This window comes from Ambystoma mexicanum, chromosome 1q, assembly GCF_040938575.1.
Source record: "Ambystoma mexicanum isolate Mex_15411 chromosome 1q, UKY_AmexF1_1, whole genome shotgun sequence".
NCBI lineage: Eukaryota > Metazoa > Chordata > Amphibia > Caudata > Ambystomatidae > Ambystoma > Ambystoma mexicanum.
Window position 1 is genome coordinate 344,890,693 of NC_090922.1, and position 9,564 is coordinate 344,900,256.

Below are 9,564 nucleotides of genomic sequence, written 5' to 3' on the forward strand. Positions count from 1 at the left end.
GCGTTATTGCCATTCTATCACAGAGGTTAGTTGAGATAGTTACTCATGATGCTTTATTTTTTCCTAGGATGCCTTCCAATTACTCTCCCACGCCCTTTCCAGTGATGCTTCTCTCTGCCTGTTTTACCAGTAAAAGAGTTGTATCATTTGGAAGGTCTAAATTGATATCACTACTATCAAATCTGTGAATTCAAGGATCCGGAAGACCCCTATCAATTTTATCCTTTTCATAAGATACTTTGGGAATTTATGACAGAATCAGAAGCCATGGAGGGTACGGATCCTTTAACGGTCCTGACTCAATTAATCGCAGATTTGAGAAATGAAATCATTACGGCACAGGACACATTGCGTCATCGCATGGATGTTATGCAAGACGCTATTCGGACTGCTCCTCAGGGAACACTAGCTCCAGCTGCCATTGCATCTGGATCTGGTACACCGGCACCACAACAGGAAAACCTTCAAGTGGTTATGCCAACGTAGTTTCCTTTGGCTCCTCCAGAAAGGTTCACAGGAGATCCCAAAACCTATAGAACCTTTGTCAATCAGTGCCGACTCCATTTCCTGTGCTGGCCTAATTCATTTCCTGATTTAACTACAAAGGCGGCCTTTGTGCTTTCCCATTTGGGGGGCACAGCTGCTGCTTAGGCTAATCCTTTATTGGAGACAAACAGTCCTTTGTTGTACGATTGTGACGAGCTTCTATCTGCCATGAGCAAGGTCTTTGATATGCGTTATTCTACTCAAGCCACAGATCTGGAATTGCTTAATCTACAACAAGGTAACCAAACACTATTAGCTTACATAGCCAGATTCAATCAATTAACCGCCGAGACCCAATGGCCTGATAAGAAAACCGTGTTTTTTTACAAGGGTCTATCAGAAGAACTAAAAGACGCCTTGTCTACGGTTGCTGCGGTCCCTACGGGGTTCACAGAATTGCTCAATCTGATTCTACAAATCGATGCTCGAAGAAATGCTCGCAAAGGAGAGAGAAAAACATTCTTGCAAGCATTAGTTCGTTCTGAGGTACCAGCAGCCTCATCAAATGACCCTGAACCAAAGCAAATCGGTGTTGTGAGAGGCCGATTATCTAATGCAGAAAGGGAAAACCGTAGAAAAAACAATCTTTGCATGTACTGCGGTTCATCTGAGCATTTACTGGCAGCATGTCCCAAAAAAACAGTTAAGCATTCGGGAAACGCCAAAAATCGACACTAGAAGGAGTCCCTGTGTCGAGTGTTACATCGGACTCCCGTACCATTCCAGCTTACACACCTGTAGAGGTGACGTTACATTTTGCTGATCAAGAGTTAGTTTCCAGGGCAATGGTTGATTCTGGAGCCACAAATATATACATCGACATTACATATGCGAAAAAATGCTCTATATCCTTGATAACCAAAAACAAACCTGAAACAGTGAGCACTGTGGATGGGTCAGTCTTGACTTCAGGTATGGTCACTCAGGAGACTGTACCTATTCGAATGACTTTATCTAATGGGCATTCAGAGGAAATGGTTTTTGATGTCATCGCGGCTCCTCATTACAAATGATTGCTTGGTCTTGCCTGGCTGACTCTTCATAATCCAACCACTGACTGGGTTACGGGATTGATTCAATATCCTTCTGCCTATTGCAACTAACATTGCTTTACCAGGCAAGGGGTGTCATCCAAATCACATATTCTGGCATCTATGGAGGGAGGTTTTTCTATCAGTGTCATACATCAGAGCAGTACACATATACCATGTGAATATACTGAATATGCAGATGTCTTTGACAAGGGCCAGGCAGAACAACTGCCTCCTCTTAGACAGTATGACTGTCTGATTGATCTAATTCATGGGGCTAAGATACCTACTGGTCGTGTTTATTCTTTAACTCCCAAAGAAGATGCTGTCTTAAAAGACTACATTGATAAGGCTCTTGATATGGGTTTCATACGGCCATCCCAATCGCCTGCTGCCTCTCCATTATTCTTTGTTCCTAAAAAAGAGGGAGACCTAAGGCCATGCATAGATTACAGGGCTCTTAACGACATCACCATAAAGAACTAATATCCATTACCCCTGATAAATGTTTTGTTACATCAACTTGGCACTTCTGTGTATTTTTCTAAATTAGATTTACGGGGAGCATACAATCTGGTTCGCATCCGTGAAGGCGATGAGTGGAAGACCGCTTTCAAGACGCGGTACAGCCTATATGAATATCTGGTGATGCCTTTTGGTCTCTGTAACGCTCCAGCCACGTTTCAGTTCTTCATGAACGACATCTTCAGAGACATGATGGACCAGTACGTGGTGATCTATTTGGATGATATATTGATATATTCATCATCTTTTTCAGAACATGTAAAACATGTGTCCGCTGTTCTACAAAGGCTCAGAGAGAACAAACTCTTTGTTAAAGCAGAGAAATGTGTCTTTCATACACAGGAAGTTGAATTTCTGGGTTATGATATCACCAACCACGGTGTCCGAATGAGCCTTTCCAAAGTGAAAGCTATATTGAATTGGCCTATTCCACATAATGTCAAGTCTCTACAGTCATTCCTAGGTTTTGCGAATTTCTATCGCAGATTTATTCGTTCCTTCTCCAAAATAGTGGCCCCATTGACAGCCTTGACTAGTTCCAAAGTACCATTCTGTTGGAATCCGAACGCCCAAGAATCATTTGAGACACTAAAAGAAGCATTTACCACTGCACCTGTACTCCAGCATCCCGACCCTGATTGTCAGTTTATTGTGTAAGCGGATGCTTCCAGTGTCGCTACGGGAGCAGTTCTTTCACAAATCTGTGCAGAAACCAAAGAGGAGCATCCAGTTGCTTTCTTTTCTCGTAAGCTAACACCTTATGAACAGAACTATACCGTTACGGAACGGGAATTGCTTGCGATCAAGGATGCTTTTCGAGAATGGCAACATCATCTTCTTGGTGCCAAACATCAGGTATTGGTGTATTCAGATCATCAGAATCTTCAGGCATTCAAAACTATGAAATGTCTTACTGCTCGCCAGGCTAGATGGCATATGTTTTTTGCTCAATTTGATTTCCAAATCACATATCGCCCTGCCAGACAACATGTTAAATCAGATGCTTTATCCTGCATCAGTGAGGAGGTGAAGGAAGATCCTCCAGTTCAAAATACGTTGTTGGCAGATCATGTGATAGGTAGTTGTTCTGCACAGTCTTCCCTCAAACATGAATTACAAGAATGGGTGAAACAAAATCCACGATTGGTTCAGGAGTTGACTCTAGACATCCACAACGATTTACCTTTCACACAAGGGGTGCTTTATCTACCGACAGAAATCACTCGGAATCGGGCTCTCACTTGGGGACACGATTCAATTGTGGCAGCCCATCCTGGACAAAAGAAAACCCTTGAGCTGCTCAAGAGATGGTATTGGTGGCCTTCTTTTACACGAGATGTAATTGATTATGTTTCTACATGTTCAGTATGCATCCAATGCAAGAACACTCCCGGCAAACCAGTGGGTTTACTACAATCTTTACCTGTCCCTCACAAACCTTGGTACATGATATCAATGGATTTTGTGGTGGAACTCCCAAGTAATAATGGTTACAATACCATCTGGGTTGTGGTGGACTACTTTACTAAATTGGCTATTTTTGTTCCCTGTATTGGGTTACCAACAGCTGCAGTGCTGGCTGACTTATTCATCAGGCGTATCTTCCGGGTTTTTGGTCTACCTTCAGTGATCATTACTGACAGGGGCTCACAGTTTGCCTCCCGTTTTTGGAAAGCACTAACCTCGGCATTGCTTATTGATGACAGGATGTCTAGTGATTATCATCCCCAAACAGACGGACAGACTGAGAGGACCAATAGCACTATGGAACAATACCTGCAGTGTTTGTGTCTTCAGTTTCAGTCATACTGGATCACGGTCCTGCCAGCAGCAGAATTTGCCTACAATAATTCCTACCATAGTGCCATAGGCACTTCTCCTTTCTATGCTCTGTATGGGCAACACCCCAAATCCATTCCGTTGGATTCCGGTTTGTCTTTGGACACTCCTGCAGCCGTTCATAATATCAGTGATCTAAAGACTATACAGGCGAAGGTCATAGAGAAATTGGAGCGGGCTAAAAAACGAGATAAGTACTATGCTGATACTCACAGAGAACCCGCACCAGTCTACAAAGCAGGCATGAGAGTATGGCTTTCTACTAAGAACTTGAAGATACCGGGAAAAAAGAAACTGTTACCTAAGTACATAGGGCCATATGAGGTGCTAAAGGTGATTAACCCAGCTGCTGTCTGCCTGGCATTGCCACAACGATGGCGAGTGCATCCAGTATTTCACGTCTCACTCATTAAACCATGCCCCGATGCTACTAGACTGCCTATACGGCCTGTTGCTGTTTCTGTGAAAGGATCAGACAAATTTGAGGTACAAGAAATACTGGATATAAGATTACGTTCGGGCAGGCCTTATTATCTGGTGGACTGGAAAGGTTATGGTCCAGAAGACAGATCTTGGGAACCTCTTTCCAATATCCATGCTCCCGCTTTATTGAGAAAATTCCCTTTGAAGAGGGGAGATGCTGCTCCTTTGGGGGCTGGCACTGTCATGCATGCTGGACATTTTACCTCTGGAGCTCCGTCTGTACGCAGAACGGGTTATGCTCATAGAACTGCTAGACCGTTTTATTCGAGATGGAGGTTGTTTGAAGTATTGCCAGGAAAACGACGTCTGCATTATTCACGTCGTTGAATTCACGTGATTCAAGATAGTCACGTGTGTTACGGCAGAACGTTCTTAAGCAGCGTGGATACGTGGCTCGCTGCTTCTGATTGAACATTTTGGCGTCTTGGTAGCTGAACTCTTCATCTGCGTCCTCGCACCCCGTCAGTTGCTTCCTTGGCCTTCATCGATGTGTTTCCTTCACACGCGATCTCCTGTATCTGCCTTGAGCAAGTTTCGTTAGCGTGTCTTCTCACACACGGGTTCCTGTTTCATTTGCATGCTGTTTTTCTGTCCACGTGTACGTTTCTGCTTTCAATCCCACACGGACGCTGGAACTCTTCAAGCGCGGTTGACCTGGCTGCGTGTACTTGTTTCGCATGTAAAAGACCACGCGGACGCTGAAACTCTTCAAGCGCGGCTGGCCTGGCTGCGTGTACTTGGTTCATGTGTAAAATCACATGCAGATGCTGAAACTCTTCAAGCGCGGCAGGCCTGGCTGCGTGTACTTGTTTCACGTGTAAAATCACACGCGGACGCTGGAACTTTTCAAGCGCGGCTGGCCTGGCTGCGTGTACTTGGTTCATGTGTATCCAGCACACGGTTGATTTGAACCTGTGAAGAAATAACAGGTGGACTCCTTTCAATTTTTGTTCTGTTCTTTGTGGGAAAGGAAGGTGTATCTACAACTTTTATTTGAAGGTGACTGTGCACAGAACTATGGACGCTATCCTATGGTGCACCAACCCGGTATCTAGCGTGAGCCTCGTGCCGTTTGGGATAAGTCTCCCTTACTAACCTTCCCTCCTTTGTCGTTGGTTTGTTTCCTGGATTTCTTCATAGACTTTGGTCTATAGGTTAGTGTTGGAATTGCGTTATTGCCATTCTATCAGAGAGGTTAGTTGAGATAGTTACTCATGATGCTTTATTTTTTCCTAGGCTGCCTTCCTATTACTCTCCCATGCCCTTTCCAGTGATCTTTCTCTCTGCCTGTTTTACCAGTCAAAGAGTTGTATCATTTGGAAGGTCTAAATTGACATCACTACTATCAAATCTGTGAATTCAAGGATCCGGAAGACCCCTATCAATTGTATCCTTTTGGTTACCGTATCCTTTTCACTTTGGGGATTTATGACAGTTAATATAGTAGTTCTGGGATTTCTCTTTTCTATCGGGTTGATCCACCCTATAGTTCACAGGACCTAAAACTGCTGAGATTTTATATGATCCCCACCATTGGGCCAACATCTTATTGCTTGTGGTTGGTAACAGAACCAATACTTTATCACCCACTTGAAATGTTCTTGCTCTGGTATTCCGGTTATAATACTTTTCCTGACAGGACTGTGCTCTTCCCAGGTTCTCTCTTGCCAGTTCTCGAAGTTTGGTAAGATGTTCTCTCATTTCCATTACATAATCCGTGAGGTTGGTCTCTTCCTCCTGTTCTTCCCACTCGATTTTGGCTATATCTAGTATGGTCTTGGGTTTATGCCCAAACAAGAACTCAAATGGAGAAAACCCTGTGGACGACTGCAGAGTGTCCCTCAACACCATCAATACCCAGGGCAACACTCTGTCCCAATTTTTACCAGAAGGGGCTGTGACCCTTTTGAGCATTGTTTTGATAGCCTTATTATATCGCTCCACTAACCCATCCGTCTGTGGGTGGTAAATGGAAGTCCGTATTTGTTTGATATGCAACTGTTAGCATACTTCATGCATTATTCCCGACACAAAATTGCGTCCCTGTTCAGTCACTATCTCGTCTGGTATTCCTACCCTGGCGAACAATGGAACCAGTTGGTTACATACTTGAGTTGCACTTATACCCCTCATAGGAAAAGCCTCCGGGTATCTGGTGGCATAGTCCACCACAACCAATATGTATTGATGTCCATGGCTGTTGGGTTCCAGCGGGCCAACCATAGCCATACCAATTCTGGAAAAGGGTTCTTTTATGAGTGGCATCGGATGTAGAGGTGCTTTTTGGGGTTTATGTGGCTGGTCTTCTGGCAAACTACGCACTCTTCACAATATTTTGCCACTTCTCTATACACTCCAGGCCAAATAAATTGTTTTAACCATTTCTCTAGGGTTTTTTCTTTTCCGAGATGGCCCTGACTACATCGTCATGAGCTAATCTTAACACGATGGGTGTGTAATTTAGCAGGACCAGTAGTTGTTCGGTTTCTCTCTTCTGTGAGTCTGCAGTTATGCGGTATACAATACCCTTCTTTGTCTGGAACCATGGGTACCCGGTTCCTATAGTATGGGTAAGGGTTGCTTGCTCTCGGGCCATCCTTAGGATGTGATCCATTGACATTTCATTCCCGAATGTCTTCTTACAATTTTCCGGTAACCAGTCTATTAGTCCCACGTACTTGTGGTCCTGTGCCCATTGTCTTTTAGCTTCTCTTACCTCTCTCCTGGATTTTTTCCGGGATTCTGTGACTAGTGGCTCAATGTCGGTTTGGGAATATGGGGCGGTTCTGAAACAGTCAGTATCAGACACATATTCCGTAAATGAGGGTAGATCAGTTCCCATGAGTACCGGTGCTGGCAAGTGTGGCATTATGGCGTCCCTCATTCTTGAATGAACCCTATTTACTTCTATATCTACCTCTTTTGACGGGAATGCCTTGGTGTCCCCATGCACGCACTTGATAGGTATAGTAATGTTCCCTGCCCCTTTGATCCCACTTACTTCAGGCCTTATGGCGGTCTGCTCACTTCCGGAGTCCAGAAGGCCTTGTCTTGGTGTTCCGTCCACCCTTTCTTCCACAAGATATGGCTCCCGCCTTCTTCTGTACCCTCTGGTTTGTGCACACCCAATTTCCATTGGTTCCGGTTTTGGTTTCTGGGGACAGAAGCAGGCTATATGCACCCATTCCCCACAATCAAAGATGTTGGGCCATCCCGACCCTCGTGCTTCAGGGCGAGGGGGTTTTGGTTCCATGATCCCTGCGCCTTGCAACATCGGCTTGGTTGGTTCCACATGAGCTAGCCGGGTGGGCCCTGCTTTCTGGAAGGCTGAAGCTATGTCACTGGCTTCAGCCAACGTAGGTCTGTGGTGTTGGCGAAGCGATCTTTGCATCGCTGCTGGTAGGGCCTCCACAAACTTTTTGAGTTTGATCTTGTCCATGATTTCCTATCCCAAACCGGTTGTGGGCTTTAGCCACTTGTCACATAGATCATGTATTCTATAGTCGAGTTGTGTTAGGGTTTCTCCGTTACATAGCCGGGTTTCTCTGAGTCGGGCCCTATAAGCTTCTTTGTCGACTCACATCATCTCGAGGATGGTTTTTTTAATGTCTGCATATGTTGCATCTCCTGCTGGATTGGCCACCCGGTAAGCCTCTTGCATGGGACCCGTCAATAAAGGAGCAATGAAGTGGCCCCACTTCTCCACTGGCCATTGGGAATTCCTTGCCACCCTTTCAAAATTGGTGAAGAAATACCCTGGGTCGTCTCCTTGCTGGAACCGCTGCAGAACATTGGTTGGGGCTATGCTGGTACCTCTTGTTGCTGCCATAGTTTTCGTGATCTGTTTTATGGCATCTTGCATTGCTGCCTGTAACTGTAGGGCCTGTTGCATCGCCTGTCGGTCCATTTGCGCTTCGTGTGACTGGACCTGCATAAGTTGCAGCAGCTGTTGCTGGCCATCAGTCAAGGCTTTTATAATAGCCTCCATGGCGTTCTCCAATCCCACCGGTGCCACCAAATTATGTGAAGGAGCAGTCTGGACTGGATTTTGCTTTTAAAATAAAGTAGGTCTTTATTTGACTTCAAAGGAATTAAAGAAAATGCAAGGACATAACTTGTCCTTAATGTAGTCCAGAAATTAGATAAGTATTGGGCTTCTTAGTGGATATGGCAAACATCTGGGATTAGTCCTCATAAGCCCACCGGAACGCTGCTGCTGCCTCTTCGCCTCGCTCTCTCTCCTGGAAAAGAAGGGAGAATTGTCCTTTAGTCCTTCATCTCTGTTTACTTTAAATAGGGGCTTGAGTCCTCTGGACCAGTCAGAACTTGTTACGCTGAGGAAGCTTGATAAACCCCCCTAAACCCCACCCCCTTCTTTCCTGAACTCAGACTGCCATGATGGTAACAACACCAGTGACTCGAGAGGGCTGCCTTCTGGGATGGCGTGCGTTGGCGTTACTGGTAGGTCCCCATACAGTTCTGTATAAGCAGCGATTGTTTGTTTTTTTTAATCTTGTTTTTGGAACGGTATGCTGCTGTTAATTTGTAGGGATTGCTTTCCCTTCCCCGTGTCCGACGTCCCGGCCATTTTGCTATCTTGCTTACAACGTCTCGCCACCGTCCATAGAGCTATTATTTGACTCCGTCTGGATTTGTAGAGTCTACCCAGTCCTTGTTCATCGCTCGCACCTCATCCGCTGTTTCCTGTTTTTCATTATTGTTCTCTCTCATTCCATCCGCACCCGTCTGCTCTTCCTGGGGTGCGTGTTCTGAGCAAGTGGGTTCCTCCTCCTTCCAGAACTGGGTGTTCCGTCTCAGTCATTTCCAGGCCACCCCAGGCTGTGTCATGGATTTCCTTGACATACCCTTTAATTCCATAGCTTGAACTGGGTTTTCTTTGGCAGCATTCCGGGTCTAGGCCCTTCTCGCGACCAAGACTCTGACACTGGCATTTCCTGCCTTCCGTGGTGGTGCAAGAGGACAGATGTGAACCAAATGGTTAGACGATCCACAATACATGCAAAGTGCTTTGGTACTACAGTGCTGTCTTTCTTCTGCCGAGAGGGGACCGCTAGCAGCTCTGATTTGCACAGGCTCAGTAGTGGAATGTTCTTCAGTGATAGGGACTGGTACTAGAGGT